Source organism: Bufo bufo, chromosome 6, assembly GCF_905171765.1.
Source record: "Bufo bufo chromosome 6, aBufBuf1.1, whole genome shotgun sequence".
NCBI classification, from domain to species: domain Eukaryota; kingdom Metazoa; phylum Chordata; class Amphibia; order Anura; family Bufonidae; genus Bufo; species Bufo bufo.
This window is the reverse complement of record NC_053394.1, coordinates 293,099,143-293,116,823: the sequence shown is the minus strand read 5'-3', so window position 1 is coordinate 293,116,823 and position 17,681 is coordinate 293,099,143. Positions and strand designations below refer to the sequence as shown.

General features: G+C 44.5%; 1 protein-coding gene across 1 annotated transcript in view; it reads right to left on the bottom strand.

Moving 5' to 3' along the window:
- LOC121003065 (NXPE family member 1-like) overlaps nt 1–17,681 on the bottom strand; it is a 1,048,328-nt gene that overhangs the window by 613,012 nt on the left and 417,635 nt on the right. The gene's annotated exons all lie outside the window — the stretch shown is intronic.

Sequence of the window (17,681 nt, the reverse complement as noted above, 5' to 3'; positions counted from 1 at the left end):
CTCTGCTATAACTGAACAGGCTTAACCACTTCTGCACAGAAACACCCTGCTAAATAGTGTTACTGTTTTCTTCACAGGCATAATATTACATAAGTAGTAAAGTTATGTAGTAAATGCTAGGCACAGAAAATGCCATTCATATATCAGAACACTGCTATACAGTATTGGGTAAAGCTGCTGCTTCAAATAAATTGGCGGTCAAGGCAAAAATAATTTGATAGCAAAAATGTGATTTTTAAATTCTAATAACATTTTAACACCAAGGTAAAAATGTAAAATGAGATAAAGCAATCATAATTTCGATTCATAGGCACAAGATAATATAAAATAAAAGTACGGATGTGTAATGCAAGGCACCAACAAAACAGACCAGTGAAGATGAAGTCAAGGGGTTTATTAACCCCTTCACGACCGCAATCTGTATATATACGTGATAGCTGCACATACCCCGTGCAGCTACCACGTGTATAGACGTCATGGCAGCTCTTTAATCCAAGCGCTGCAAAGCGCTTGGATTAAAGCTTCTGCCCCTGCCCTGGTGCTGTCACGGACAGCATACAGTTCAGTAATGCCGGCAAGGGACCAATCACAGTGGCCCCTTGCCGGCAATCGATCCGATTGGTTAGTCTGTGCAGATCAAAGCCTGCGCTCTGCAGATCAGAGCATGAAATCAGATAGTGTGCTCGTGCCCCCCCCGATCTGTGCCCCCCGATCTGTGCGCCAACCAAGCCCCCCCTTGTCCCCGCCTGCCCCTTATGAAGTTGCCCCCCCTCCCATCCACATTCCTGCAGCCTGCCCAGTGCCGTGATGCGGTCCGCCTCCTGCCCCCATTTGCGCTGCCCCTCAATGCTGGCCGTACCCCCCCAACCCCCCCGCCCCCTTTTCAAGGCTGCCCCCGTGCCGTGCGGTCCCCCTGCTATGTGTGATGGCGGCGGCTTCATTCCTGAGTCGCCGCCATCAGCAGAGAGTGTCAGCTCTATGCAGACACTCTGCTGTAACCCCATAGATGCCGCGGCAGCGGTATCCATGGGGTTAATAGAGGGAGGGGGCTCCCTCTCTCCACCATCAGGGCTGCCGCGCTGTGATGGCAGCGCCCAATGGTTGCCATGACAACCGGACGCTTTGCAAAAGCGTCCGCTGTTGCCACCTACAGGGCATCTGATTGTATTATACTTTGCAATGCAAGAGCATTGCAAAGTATAGTACAGCCATCAGCCCCACTGGATCTTCAAGATCCAAGAGGGACTTGATAAAAAAAAAAAGTGAAAATAATAAAAGTAAAAAAAAAGAAAAAAAAAAAGAAAAAAAAAAAAGTTACATTTTTTGCAGCACAAACCAGCACAAACGAATGGTGTATTTCTTTTTGAAATTTAAAAACATGGGGTGGAAAGTGGGCGGGGTTTCAGCAAATCAAGCGTGCAATATTTCGGAAACCAAAGCGGCGCAAACGTTCATTTTTGCGGCACAAACCAGCACAAACGAATGGTGTATTTCTTTTTGAAATTTAAAAACATGGGGTGGAAAGTGGGCGGGGTTTCAGAAAATCAAGCTTGCAATATCTCAGAAACCAAAGCGGCGCAAACGTTCATTTTTGCGGCACAAACCAGCACAAACGAATGGTGCATTTATTTTTTTAATATAAAAACATGGGGTGGAAAGTGGGCGGGGCTTCACAAAAATCTAACGCGCAATATCTCAGGAACCGAACCGGCACAAACGTTCATTTTTGCGGCACAAACCAGCACAAATGCAGCACAAACGAATGGTGTATTTCTTTTTGAAATTTAAAAACATGGGGTGGAAAGTGGGCGGGGTTTCAGCAAATCAAGCGTGCAATATTTCGGAAACCAAAGCGGCGCAAACGTTCATTTTTGCGGCACAAACCAGCACAAACGCAGCACAAACGAATGGTGTATTTCTTTTTGAAATTTAAAAACATGGGGTGGAAAGTGGGCGGGGCTTCACAAAAATCTAACGCGCAATATCTCAGGAACCGAACCGGCACAAACAATTATTTTTGCGGCACAAACCAGCACAAACGCAGCACAAACGAGATCCAAGAGGGACTTGATAAAAAAAAAAAGTGAAAATAATAAAAGTAAAAAAAAAAAAAAGTTACATTTTTTGCAGCACAAACGCAGCACAAACGAATGGTGTATTTCTTTTTGAAATTTAAAAACATGGGGTGGAAAGTGGGCGGGGTTTCAGCAAATCAAGCGTGCAATATTTTTGAAATATAAAAACATGGGGTGGAAAGTGAAAATAATAATGGTGTATTTCTTTTTGAAATTTAAAAACATGGGGTGGAAAGTGGGCGGGGTTTCAGCAAATCAAGCGCGCAATATCTCGGAAACCAAAGCGGCGCAAACGTTCATTTTTGCGGCACAAACGCAGCACAAACGAATGGTGTATTTCTTTTTCAAATTTAAGAACATGGGGTGCCAACTTCACACAGGTTTAGAAGTCCAATGATGAAAAGATAATATGCTTCAAAACACATCTGCGCTCGCCTACCAGGCGCCAAGTTGGTCTCAGGTCAGGCGGACCCTACGCTAAACCTACGGTATCTAAGCCGCTGGGCTTCTATGTTCAGGAGTGCAGACACTGCACATATGGTGTGCTGCTCCTAGTCACCTCCATGTGCATTAAAGGGAACCTGTCACCAGGATTTTGTGCATAGAGCTGGGGACATGGGCTGCTAGATGGCCGCTAGCTCATCTGCAATACCCAGTCCCCTTAGCTCTCTGCGCTTTTATTGTGTTAAAAAACAGTTTTGATCCATATGCAAATGAACCTGATATGAGTCCTGTATCCGGAGATGAGTCCAGCGGAAAGGAGCCCAGCACCGCCCCACGTCCTCCGAATCTCCTCCTTGCTGGCTGACGTCACAGAGCTGGAGCGCCGAAATCTCGCGATGCGCGAGCTAGCGCATGCGTAGTTCGTTCCCTGTGCTGATGCCAGTACAGGGAATGAACATGATGCCGACACTGTGCTCCAGCTCTGTGACGTCAGCCAGCAAGGAGGAGATTCGGAGGACCCCGGGCGGTGCTGGGCTCCTTTCCGCTGGACTCATCTCCGGATACACGACTCATATCAGGTTAATTTGCATATGGATCAAAACTGTTTTTTAACACAATAAAAGCACACAGAGAGCTATGGGGAGTGGGTATTGCAGATGAGCTAGCGGCCATCTAGCAGCCCATGTCCCCAGCTCTATGCACAAAATCCTAGTGACAGGTTCTCTTTAAGCAATCAATGGGAGGAGGAGCCAGCACACCTATGTGTACTAACTAATCAAGGCTGTCTATTCGATAGGAAGGGCAAAAGTGCAAAGGAAGGCTACTCCCAAGATAAAATAGGAGCGCATTCACACTTGAAGGTGTCACTTCCTCAAGCATATACTACATAAACAGAAAAATCACAGAAAAAACAAAGATAAAAACACCCTGCACGATGCGATAGATAAATGTGCGGATGTCCCTGGCCACATTCTCGAGAAAAATTACAGAAAAAAGATAATGATGCTGTCACGACCATGGTTATGGTCGTGACTCCTGATCCGCATGCGGTTGCCTGCGGTTTGGTTTTTGTCAATCACATGGTGAGGGCGGCTGGATTGTTGCCTCACATGTGGTTGCCGCTGGCAACATGTTTGTGCTTGGCAGCTTGCTGCAATCTGCATGCGGTTACACCTGGCAACCTGTCTTTGTAGGTGTGCCTTTTTATATGTTTGGTGTGCACGAAGTTTGGGTGCGTGCACTGTGATAGTTTCCCTTCACTTGTGGCTGCTCGAGGTAACGTGTTGTATTCTGTACATGTGGTGGCAGTGTCTCGGCCTTCTGGCTGACTCCCAGGACACGGTTGCCACGCATGTCGTTGCCTGCGGTAACAGCTGCAGTGTGATAAGGGTTTGTACACTTCCCCTGTATGTGGCTGTTTTCCCTTGCCTGGTCTAGGAAGGGTTAACTCCCTTCTGTGTGTGTGAACACTGGGTGTGTCTGTGTGGGTGTGGCTACTTGGGCCTATATAGCCTCTGCTGAGAGCAGTAGTCAGAGGGGTACTTCAGCCATGGTCTGCTGGAGTCAGCCTCCTACTTTTATACCACCTGCCAGTGAGGGCCACCCTTGTGGTCATAAGCAAATGTTGTTATGTGATGTTAAGTTTATGTTTATGTGGTGTCTGTTATTATTGCAGCTATGGTTCTGGCTTCCTGTGTGTTTATGTGTGCTGTGTCCTTTTGTCTGTGTGGGGACTTCAGCACTTGTGTCCAGGGATCCAGTCAGTGTGTCTGTGGCAGGTAGGGGTGGAAGTCTTTCACTCTCCTGGCATATCCATAGTCTGTTTATGTTTATATATCTTGCAGCTCGGCCAGTTTAGACTCCTGTTTCTCCGTATCCAGGAGGAACAGGTGGTCTACCCAGCTCCTAGTTCAGGGATCGGCGGAGGGTGAGTAGGGATCCGAGGTTCCTGAGCATGAGTCCTCCTACCATCAAGGTCGGCTCATGCAGCTAGGAGTCAGGGTCAGATTAGGGGTGCGTTAGGAGGTGACCTGCTCCCTAATTCTACTGTCCTGGCCGAGCAGCGACTAACATCTCGTGGCATTGCACGGCTGAGGGTTTTCCCCATCCTCAGACGTGACAGATGCACTTAATAAAATGGATACCAGCATTATATATGGACCAAGCCCTCACTCTGCTGTAATGAAATCTGAGACACTTAGCCAATATATTTTGATCAAAACACATCTCTGCCCGCCTACCAAGCGCCAAGGTGGTCTCAGGTTAGGTGGGTCCTACGCTAAACCTACCTAAGCCGTTGGGCTTCTATGTTAGCCTTTCCACTGTAAAGTGCTGATCCTGCAGCCTCTTTGGGTATGTTCACACAGAGTATTTTCTGTGCTTAACCCCTTAAGGACACATGACATACCGGTACGTTATGTGTTATTCCGATCACCGCCTGAGCAGGCACCTCGGCTAAATGCGCGGGGGGGTGGTCCCGTGACCTGCGGTTTGCGGCTTTTACCTGGTGCGATGGTGGTGCCATCGGGTCCCCATGGGGCTGTGGGGGGGACCCGATGGCATGGAAGGTAGCGCAATGCCTTCCTGATGCAACTGCGCTGCCTTCCGGTGAAGAGCCTGTGAGATCCAGCCCCCTGGATCTCACAGGCCCCGGAAGCTGTATGAGTAATACACACAGTATTACTCATACAGCCAATGCATTCCAATACAGAAGTATTGGAATGCATTGTAAAGGAACATACCCCCAAAGTGGGAATAAAAAAAAAGTGAAAAAAAAAGTTTCAAGTAAAAATAAACAAAAACGTAATTTTCCCCAAATAAAGTTAAAAAAAAATTGGTAAAAAATAGGGGGGAAAAAAAAGTATACATATTAGGTATCGCCGCATCCGTATCTATAAACATATCACATGAACTAACCCTTCAGATGAACACCGTAAAAAATAAAAACTGTGCTAAATAAACCATTTTTTTGTCACCTTACATCACAAAAAGTACAACAGCAAGCGATCAAAAAGGCGTTTGCCCACCAAAATAGTACCAATCTAACCGTCACCTCATCCCGCAAAAAATGAGCCCCTACCTGAGACAATCGCCCAAAAGAAAAAAAAACTAGGGCTCAGAATATGGAGACACTAAAACATCATTTTTTTTGTTTGAAAAAAGCTGTTATTGTGTAAAACATAAATAAATAAAAAAGTATACATATTTGGTATCGCCGCGTTCGTATCGACCGGCTCTATAAAAATATCACATGACCTAACCTCTCAGATGAACACCATAAAAAATAAAAACTGTGCTAAATAAACCATTTTTTTGTCACCTTACATCACAAAAAGTGTAATAGCAAGCGATCAAAAAGTCATATGCACCCCAAAATAGTGCCAATCAAACCATCATCTCATCCCGCAAAGAATGAGACCCTACCTAAGATAATCGCCCAAAAACTGAAAAAACTATGGCTCTCAGAATATGGAGACACTAAAACATGATTTTTTTTGCTTCAAAAATGAAATCATTGTGAGGGAGTGACGGCGTGATGACGTAAATACGTCGCGTCTCGTTCTCCCCCCTCGTTGGCCTTCTCCCTCCAAGCTCCCGGCTCTATCCGAACAGCTGATGCCGAACAGCTGATGCCTTGAGCTGCGACGCTGCGCTGCACCTGGTCTGGCTGCTGGACTATCTCGCTCGCTGCTGAAGGACACCTGGCTGCTGCTGCGGGTGTTCCGTCTCCGCATTTGGCTTTGAATTGCCCCGGAGATCTCCTGTCTCCTTTCTCCGCTGCTGGTACCGTTCTCCTGCTCTGCCCCTAGATCCGGCTGCCTCGCTGTTCCGCCTCTCGTCCCTCATCTGCCGGTGCGCGGTGGGTTTCCTGCTTCCCTGCTTGCTGCTCCTCTCCACTGGTCCCGATCGTCTGGCTTTGCCTGGATGCGGGTGCTTCGGCTGCTCGGTCTCTCGTCATCTGGACTGCCTGCCACCTTGCCGCTTTGCCTGCCACTGGACTGCCTGCTACCCTGTCTGCCACCCTGCCGTTTTGCCTGCCACTGGACTGCCTGTTACCTTGTCGGCCACCCTGCCGTCACCTTACATCTAGATTGCCGTCTTCCCTCTCTCCGGCTCCGATTTGCTGCCACGGCTGCGGCGTGCACCGGGACTAAGGCTCCTCCGGACACGTGAGAACATAGCTTTTACTGACTCTATCTCTGCCGTACTGCTGGTCTCCCTGCTACACTGCTGCATTGAGGGGATAGATTTTTGCTGGAATTTCGTATTTATTTATTTCTCTTTTATTCTTTTTCTCTCTTTGTGGTGCTTGTTGAGGGGGGAATTGAGGGGGTAAAAAAAAAAAGGGAGAGGAGAGGAAAGGGTCAAAAGGTGGAAGAACATTAGGGGAGAAAAGAAGTAAAGGGAGATATAAAGGAGAGCATAAATCAAAAGAAAAGAAAATGGTGAGGGTAAAGAAGGGCGAGGGAAGGAGAGCAGGGGGAAAGGAAGCAGGGGAAAAGGGAAAAAAAAAAAAAGGTGGGGGAGAGAAAGAAGTTAAGAGGAGAAGAAAAGAAAAGGGGGTAAAAAGGGAAGAAACGGGAAAAAAAAGGGGGAAAAAAACAAAAAAAAATCAAGGAAAGAAAAAAAAATAAAAAAAAAAAATGGGGAGAATGGCCCCAAAGCGACGCTTAGTTGACTCCTCTGTAACTAAGTTGGGGGCTAAGACTCCAGAGAACAAAATTGACAAGTTTCTGAAATCGCCCTTCCTAAATGAAAAGAATCCAGCTAAAACTAAACTCTCTGCTAATTTGAGAAAATTTGCTAAAACTCCCCAAAATGATGAACCCTCCGAGGACGGATTAGAGGACGCAGACCAGGAGGTAGGCGAGGAAGGTCTCTCTGCACAAATGCGAACTGAATATGACCCATCTGTCTTGGATAAAATCCTTTGCGCCGTGGAAAACAACGGCACTTTAGTGCAAGGGATGTCCACTCAATTGGGGTCAGTGCAGAGTGACATTTCTCTAATAAGAGAAAACTTGGTAAAGATCCGGGATCGAGTCCTCAATGTGGAAAAAACTGTTGACTCTTTGCAAACTGACATGGGCATGTTAAAATCTAAAACTCTGCTTCTCGCTTCAGAAAATCAAGCACTCCAAAATAAGTTAGAGGACCTTGAAAATAGGTCAAGGCGCAACAACGTTCGCATAATTGGTTTTCCAGAAGGAGTTGAAGGTCGACACCTAGAGGAACAACTTAAAGATGTGGTCATGCACAGTCTTGGCAGCGATAATTTCTCCTCTATGTTTCAAATAGAAAGAGCCCACCGAATCCCAGGAGGGAAACCTACTCCAGGGAGGCCGCCGCGCGCAATTTTAATGAAATTATTATTGTCCGTTGACAGAGACATGATATTGAGAAGAGCAAGAGAATGCACACCCATTGAATATCCGGGTACTAAACTGCTCTTCTTTCCTGATTTTGCTCGGCAGACCCAGGAAAAAAGAAGAAATTTCATAGAGATAAAGAAACGCTTGGCGGCTAAGGAGATTAAATATTCTCTACAGTATCCAGCGAAACTAAGAGTGATCCATAACGGGACTCCCCTTTTTTTTGAGACACCACAACAAGCGTTAGATTGGATGGACCAAATGGGCATTTGAAATTGTGCACCATCATGATTGAAGGGATGGATGGGAGGTGGGGCTAGGCTGGGGGAGAACGGCCGGAGGTTAGAGGTTCGCTGATTAGATCGGGAGGATCAAGGGAGAGGGGGGGTGGGAGGGAAGGGGGGGGAGGGAACCCACCTTGCAGGAATGGGGTTTTGTTTTTTGTTTTTTTGTTTTTTGTTTTTTTGTTTTGTTTTTTTCTTTCCTCTTTTGTCGTGATTGATGTCCACTAGAATTGTATCTTGGAATGTCAGAGGGCTCGGGGAAAGGGTTAAAAGGCAAGCGATTATGGATGCATTAAAAAGATATCTTCCAGCAATTATTTGTATAGTAGAAACTCATCTAACTAAAGAAACCTTGTCCCGTCTGACAACGGGATCGCAGTCTCAATCTTATCACTCCACCTTCAGCGGCTCTTCTAGGGGCGTCTCAGTTCTTATTCATAACTCCATAGATTTCACCCTTATAAAATCCCACATAGATGATCAGGGTAGATTCATTTTTTTGCATGGTAAGCTGTATGGCTACAGCTATATCCTCGCTTTTTTTTATATACCCCCGCCATTCTCAATGTACCCACTGCTCAGGTTAATGCTTTTTTTTTTAAAAGAGACCAGAATGTCGCTTAATCATGATGGGGGATTTTAACGCGGTTATGGACCCCAACAAAGATAGATTTACATCAGATGCAGAAAGGGGGAGGAATTCTTGTAATTCCCCGTTGCCTCAGTTCTGTTCAGAGGTGGGAGTGGTGGATATATGGGAACATCTTGGCGGAGGAAAGAGAGTATATTCCTGCGTTAGCAGGGGCGGCAGAGCAATGTCTAGGATCGATCTAGCATTCACCAACGAGAGCAACTTGAGCAATATCCGAAAGATGCGATACGGAGTAAGAACAGTTTCGGACCACTCACCCGTACTAGTTGAGGTTCGCACCGGGGAGAATAAGGATACTAGGGGGCTAGGATTTAAGCTGAATCCATACTGGCTCACTATTATGGACAATCTTCAGTCTATTAAACTACTGATATCTTCCTTTTGGGAGGTGAATCTACCCTCTGCTAACATCAATATAGTATGGGATGCTTTGAAAGCATATCTGAGGGGGGTTTTCATAAGTGAGATTGCTGCAGCAAAGAGAGCATTTAAGAAGAAAGAGGAGGAATTGGCCAAGATTGCTGCATCTACAACTGAGCGATTCACTAATCAACCCACTGAGTATAACAGGGAAGAGATGCAGAAGGCTAGCTGTTCTTTGGAGAAATATGTAACAGAGAAAGCAAACCATAGGGTATTCTTTAAGGGGCTCAATTATTTTTTGGAGTCTGGACGTCCGGGTAAGCTTTTAGCCAGAATAATTACACAACAAGACAAGAAAAATCTATCTATTATTTCGATCCGTAACACAGAGGGGGAAACTATAACAGATTTAGAGGGAATTAGGAATACCTTTCTACAATACTTTGCTCAGATATATAGATCCTCTCCTGGTTTGTCATCTGAACTGGCGATGCGGTTCTTGGAGAAAATTCCACTCTCTACCTTAAATGAAGCTCAAACAGAATATCTGGAAGAAGAGTTGTCTCTCACGGAGCTGCAGGAGGCCCTTGGGTTCATCTCGGGGAACTCATCGCCAGGACTAGATGGCCTTCCATGCGAGGTCTATCGCAAGTATAGCGATGTGATTCTCCCCCAGATGTTAGAGGTTTTCTCCCAAGCAACACAGGGAGGGGGACTACCATACTCTATGATGGAGGCTCTCATTGTTTTAATTCTAAAAAAGGATAAAGACCCGGCAGAATTGAGCTCCTATAGACCAATCTCCTTATTAAACACTGATGCTAAGTTACTATCAAAAGTTCTGGCTAGGAGGCTTTCGCGGGTTATACCCACCATTATCCACCCAGATCAAAATGGCTTCATGCCAAAAAGGGGTACCCATCACAATTTGCACAGGCTATTTATGAATATTCAGTCCCCAGGGTGTGGTGCCCGCTCCATCCTGTCTCTGGATGCTACTAAAGCCTTCGACAGAGTGGAGTGGACTTTTCTCTGGGAGGTAATGAAAAAAATGGGCTTTGGCCCAAGATTTATGGCGATGGTCCAGCTACTATACAATTCTCCAGCTGCCAGGATTAGGATCAACGATTCGACGACAGAGAGTTTTACTCTAGGAAGAGGCACCCGTCAAGGCTGTCCCCTCTCCCCCCTTTTATTTAATATTTATATTGAACCTTTAGCGGCTATGATAAGACAGGACCCGAAGGTGGTCGGTTTTGGCATAATGGGGAAGCATGATCGTGTATCCCTTTACGCAGATGACATCCTGGTTTTTATTCATCAAACAGACACCACTCTCCCTTGCATAATGGACCTGGTTGGTCTTTTTTTCCGATCCGTCTGGCTTGGAGATCAACTGGGAGAAGACCGTTCTCCTCCCTATAGACGAGTTGCGAGGTGAATGGAAAAATCAGTTAACGATCTCTGACTCAATAAAGAACCTGGGGATTACAGTTTCTGCCAAACCTCAGGAATATTTACAACTTAATCTGATTCCCTTGCTGATGAAGTTGAGGGCTAAAATTAAGATATGGCAAAAAAATTCTGCCAGCAAGAGCGGACAGTATTTCATTAATAAAAATGGTAGTGCTGCCCCAGGTTCTTTATGTCTTGCGCAACTAGCCTGTATGGATCGCAGATAAGTACTTTAGATTGATAGAGCGGATGCTCAATGATTTATTATGGGGGAGGAAGCGCGTGAGACTGAAGGTACTTTATTTTTCTATGCCCTACAATCGGGGAGGTCTCAACCTCCCCTATTTTAGGGGCTATTTTGTGGCCTCCTAACTCTGCCTTTTTAATGACTGGGAAAATAGCCCTTTCTGCAGAAAAATGTGGTGAAAGATTCAGGTTTCTCAGATTTTTTTACCGTACTGGAATCTGACTATTTATCAAATACACTGAGTGGGTACACATTTTTCTGCAGAATGGCTATAAAGACTTGGCTGGCCATAAGGAGTTGGTGCGGAGTTAAGGCATCACTTATCTGCACCCCATTATGGCATAACTAAAAACTTCTTAACTTAAATGACTTAAGCTGCTGCCAGTATTGGAGGACCAAAAATGTTCAGTACCTACATCAAGTGGTCAGTGGTGGACAAATTTTGCCCCTCATGGAATTAAAGCAAAGGGCAAATTTAGGTGAGGTGGCTTGGTATGCATACTTTCAATTGGGGTCAGCACTCTCTAGCACTCCGAATAGTCACTTTTTTTATCATAGATACTCCTGTATTTCTACATGATTTAATTTGTAAGAAAACTGTCACGAGAATTAAAGTATCACATTGCTATAGACACTTAATGGATAATTTTTTTTTGGATGTTCTCTCTCCAGGACAGAGAGCCTGGTCTTCTCTTCTTTCAGAGGTGGGCCCTCCAAACTGGAAGAACATAGGGGAAAGCTTAAAGTTGGTTTCACACAATTTCAACCACACTGTTGTACAATTTAATATTTTGCACAAAATTTATGTGACACCCATATGGCTACATAGAAGAGGACTTAGGGCCTCCTCTGACTGCCCACGTTGTGGTGATTCCGAGGCAGATCACTTACATCTGTTTTGGGACTGCCCAATGGTGAGTAGGTATTGGAGTTTGGTCCAAAATAACCTGGCTCGTAAACTTAACATTGTTGTCCCTTTGTCCCCCAGGATATGGGTCCTGGGAGATTTATCGGAGGTTAATTATCAGCCTATAAAATGCCGTCTGTTGATCAAGGTGATGTTCTTAGCTAGGCTCCTTATTTCTAGATCATGGTTTTGCTCTTCCGCTCCAGACTGTAATAACTGGCTGGGCTTGGTTGAGAAAGTGAAAAGCTACGAGAAGATTCTGTACAAACAAAGAGGATCCTACTTAAAGTGGAATAAATTGTGGAAAGATTGGGACACGGTTAATTAATCAGGACCCTTCCCCCCTTTTTTTTTTTTCCTGCAAGGTGGGGGGGGGGGGCGGGCTGGTGGGGTGGGTTGGGGAAGATCTTATTAGTCTGGTCTCTTCTATATGTATTGTATCGGTGAAGAATGTGAAGTTATATTGGAGCACTGGAGTATCTCTAGGAATGCTGGAGGATGGGAGGACTTTCCGGCATTAAATAATGGTTAAAATTTTGATTTATTCACAATATTGAGCGGCACATGGGCGGGGGACCGGGGCTCGGGACGTCCGGGCATCGGGCGCGACCCGAAGTGCGGCTCTTCCTGTCAGACATGAGGTTCGACTGCGGGCAGTGATATGACACATGTGGTAGGCGTGCTACTATGTGTTCTTTTAATGGGACAGAGCCGGTCTCTGGCTGTGTTTTTGGTCTACATCCTCTTCAATTGCCGGTGACTGCCGAGCGATACTCGATTCGAGTCCTTTGGCACGTGAGATACCAATGTGAATACATGTGAGGTACGGTTAATCACGGCATTAATATTTAATTTAACCACATAGGGATGAGGCAGTAAAATATGCGAGTGGGTTTTCTACCACTGTGATAGAAGACTGCTGGACCCCCCTTTTCTGTTTTATGAAATGTTTGCGATTAAAGATCGCCGTAAGCCCGCCTCGTACTGTGCATGTGAGTATCAAGTGATTGGCCACATGAGTGTTAATCCTGCCGATCGTGCTTACCCATGTTTGGGGGAGGGGTAACACGATACGCGCTCGCTGCTTGGCGGCCGTCTGGGCTGCGGGCCTCTGATCCCTGCCCCTTACAGATAATATTACGCTAAATGAGGTGCTTTGTCCATCCGCTTTATTAAGCTTTGGATGTCGGGTGAATCCTGCTATCCTCCTCAGTAAGAAATCTCCACTTGATTTTTAATGTTTACATAATTATAGACACTTGTATGCAATTATTGTTAATCATGTTCACAAATCAGAATTGACGGACTTATGGATTTTATAATATCACAAATGTAACATGGATACAAACTTTGTATTATAATAATAAAAAAATAAAAAATAAAAATTAAATCATTGTGTAAAACTTACATAAATAAAAAAAAAGTATACATATTAGGTATCGCCGCGTCCGTATTGACCGGCTCTATAAAAATATCACATGACGTAACCCTTCAGATGAACACCGTAAAAAATTTTTAAAAAAAACTGTGCTAAATAAACCATTTTTTGTCACCTTACATCACAAAAAGTGTAATAGAAAGCGATCAAAGAGTCACACACACCCCAAAATAGTGCCAATAAAACCGTCATCTCATCCCGCAAAAATCCTACCCTACGCAAGGTAATCGTCCAAAAACTGAAAAAATTATGGCTCTCAGACTATGGAAACACTAAAACATGATTTTTTTTGCTTCAAAAATGAAATCATTGTGTAAAAAAAAAAAAGTATACATATTAGGTATCGCCGCATCCGTGACAAACTGGTCTATAAAAATATCACATAATCTAACCTGTCAGATGAATGTTGTAAATAACAAAAAATAAAAACGGTGCCGCCAAAACAGCTATTTCTTGTTATCTTGCCTCGCAAAAAGTGTAATATAGAGCAACCAAAAATTATATGTACCCTAAACTAGTACCAACAATACTGCCACTCCATCCCGTAGTTTATAAAATGGGGCCACTTTTTTGGAGTTTCTACTCTAGGGGTGAATCAGGGGGGCTTCAAATGGGACATGGTGTAAAAAAAAACAGTCCAGCAAAATCTGCCTTCCAAAAACCATATGGCATTCCATTCCTTCTGCTCCCTGCCGTGTGCCAGTACGGCTGTTTACGACCACATATGGGGTGTTTCTGTAAACTACAGAATCAGGGCCATAAATATTAAGTTTGGTATGGCTGTTAACCGTTGCTTTGTAACCGGAAAAAAATTATTAAAATGGAAAATCTGCCAAAAAAGTGAAATTTTGAAATTGTATCTCTATTTTCCATTAATTCTTGTGGAACACCTAAAGGGTTAACAATGTTTGTAAAATCAGTTTTGAATACCTTGAGGGGTGTAGTTTCTTAGATGGGGTCACTTTTATGGAGTTTCTACTCAAGGGGTGCATCAGGGGGCTTCAAATGGGACATGGTGTAAAAAAAAACAGTCCAGCAAAACCTGCCTTCCAAAAACCGTATGGCATTCCTTTCCTTCTGCGCCCTGCCGTGTGCCCGTACAGCGGTTTACGACCACATATGGGGTGTTTCTGTAAACTACATAATCAGGGCCATAAATATTGAGTTTTCTTTGGCTGTTAACTCTTGCTTTGTAACTGGAAAAAAATTATTAAAATGGAAAATCTGCCAAAAAAGTGAAATTTTGAAATTGTATATCTATTTTCCATTAATTCTTGTGGAACACCTAAAGGGTTAACAAAGTTTGTAAAATGAGTTTTGAATACATTGAGGGGTGTAGTTTATAGAATGGGGTCATTTTTGGGTGGTTTCTATTATGTAAGCCTCGCAAAGTGACTTCAGACCTGAACTGGTCCCTAAAAATTGGGTTTTTGAAAATTTCTGAAAAATTTCAAGATTTGCTTCTAAACTTCTAAGCCTTGTAACATCCCCAAAAAATAAAATACCATTCCCAAAATGATCCAAACATGAAGTAGACATATGGGAAATGTAAAGTAATAACTATTTTTGGAGGTATTACTATGTATTATAGAAGTAGAGAAATTGAAACTTTTTACAAATTTTTGGTAAATTTGGTATTTTTTTTATAAATAAAAATGAATTTTTTTTTTACTTCATTTTACCAGTGTCATAAAGTACAATATGTGACGAAAAAACGAACTCATAATGGCCTGGATAAGTCAAAGCGTTTTAAAGTTATCAGTAGAGTTGAGCGAACACCTGGATGTTCGGGTTCGAGAAGTTCGGCCGAACTTCCCGGAAATGTTCGGGTTCGGGTTCCGAACCCGACCCGAACTTCGTCCCGAACCCGAACCCCATTGAAGTCAATGGGGACACGAACTTTTCGGCACTAAAAAGGTTGTAAAACAGCCCAGGAAAGGGCTAGAGGGCTGCAAAAGGCAGCAAAATATAGTTAAAGGGTTTCTGTCACCCCATTAAACCGTTTTTTTTTTTTTCTTTACTAATATTCCCTATAGTGCGATCTCATGATACATAAGCAAATTAATCATTTTGGTTCAGTAGAATTTGCTAAAAATCGATTTTTAAAATATGCTAATTACCTTGCTACCAGCAAGTAGGGCGGCTACTTGCTGGCAGCAGCCGCATCCTCCGATGGTAATGACGCCCCCTCGGCATGCTGATTGACAGGGCCAGGGAAGGGAATCGTTCTCTGCTGGCGCTGTTAGAATTTGAAATCTCGCGCCTGCGCCGTACCTGTCTTCAATCGGCGCAGGCGCACTGAGAGGCGGCCGCTCTCTCGACCGCTCCATCCTCAATGCGCCTGCGTCGATGACGTCATCAGGCGCATTGAGGATGGAGCGGTCGAGAGAGCGGCCGCCTTTTAGTGCGCCTGCGACGATTGAAGACAGGTACGGCGCAGGCGCGAGATTTCAAATTCTAACAGCGCCAGCAGAGAACGATTCCCTCCCCTGGCCCTTTCAATCAGCATGCCGAGGGGGCGTCATTACCATCGGAGGATGTGGCTGCTACCAGCAAGTAGCCGCCCTACTTGCTGGTAGCAAGGTAATTAGCATATTTTAAAAATCGATTTTTAGCAAATTCTACTGAACCAAAATGATTAATTTGCTCATGTATCATGAGATCGCACTATAGGGATTATTAGTAAAGAAAAAAAAATAACGGTTTAATGGGCTGACAGAAACCCTTTAAATCCCCTGCAAACAAATGTGGATAGGGAAATGAATTAAAATAAAAATAAAATAAATAAAAATTAACCAATATCAATTGGAGAGTTGTCCCATAGCAGAGAATCAGGCTTCATGTCATAGCAGAGAATCAGTCTTCATGTCATAGCAGAGAATCAGGCTTCATGTCATAGCAGAGAATCAGGCTTCACGTCACCCACCACTGGAACAGTCCATTGTCAGATATTTAGGCCCAGGCACCCAGGCAGAGGAGAGAGGTCCCATAGCAGAGATTCAGGCTTCATGTCAGCAGAGAATCAGTCTTCATGTCATAGCAGAGAATCATGCTTCACGTCACCCAACATTGGAACAGTCCATTGTCATATAATTTAGGCCCCGGCACCCAGACAGATGAGAGAGGTCCCATAACAGAGATTCAGGCTTCATGTCTGCAGAGAATCAGTCTTAATGTCATAGCAGAGAATCAGGCTTCACGTCACCCACCACTGGAACAGTCCATTGTCACATATTTAGGCCCAGGCACCCAGGCAGAGGAGAGAGGTCCCATAGCAGAGAATCTGGCTTCATGTCAGCAGAGAATCAGTCTTCATGTCATAGCAGAGAATCAGGCTTCACGTCACCCACCACTGGAATAGTCCATTGTCACATATTTAGGCCCAGGCACCCAGGCAGAGGAGAGAGGTCCTGTGGCGAAACCAACCTCGCCACTGGGTTTTGGAGAGGCCTGTTTAAAAGCCTCTTGCCTCAGGATTATGGCCCATACTAACTTTTAAACCCCTGAACCTATTCAAGTGAATTTTGGATAGGTTTGCCCCCAGGTTATACTGTTTAAATTGATGTAAGTTATATGTATGGACAATGTAAACTCACAAAGTTGTAACAATTTATAATAAGTGTAACTTGTCAGCTTGGGAGGAATATGCTGGGTGTGTTTCTATTGTGCCATTGTCCCATTGTGTGTTTAAATGGTGATGTCTGTCCTGTTGTATCCACATGTGTATTGGCGATTTCCCTTTGTCCTGATAATTGGATTGCTCCTCGGTTGTCTCCGGGACAGAGAGGAGGAAACCATGATGCATTGTGGGGATATGTTGTATCTGTCCTGTGTCGCAGTCTCCCTTCTGGTCCTCTGAGGGCGTGAACGATTGGTTGCTGTACTTACATTGTATGTGTTGTAAATTACTGATTGGTTGTATTTCAAAACCCTGTGGGCAGTACTATGTTTGTGGTTTATGAATAAAAGAGGCTGTACTTGAGGTACAGTCAGACTACTGCTTGACCCTCAACACGGAGCCTTGTCTCGTTATAGGGGGGATCCGCTGTATGATGTTAGAGACTGATTGCCAGGAGTGTAAGCTGATTCCTGTTCGTCTGCTAGCAGCTATTCGTGAGGTTCCAGTTTGGAGTGCTATTTTGTATCCAGTTCGGGTGTTTGGTGTTCTGCAGTAGCTGTGCCTGTCTCTCAGAAAGGGGCATATCGCCTAAACGGATTTTAACCCCTTGTCTGCTGAAACGGTCCGTTACATTGGTGGCAAGCAGCGGGATCATTCCTACAGCCAGAAGGACAGCTACAGGAGACACCATTTCTTTGGATTTTACAACTTAAGGGCAGCGCATGTCTCAGTACAGCGACCCTAAAAGCACCAGGATGGAACCAGCAGTGGAGTACAGATACTCTGTTGAGGAATTTGACTGTATGATGTGGTTGCGGCTGAACT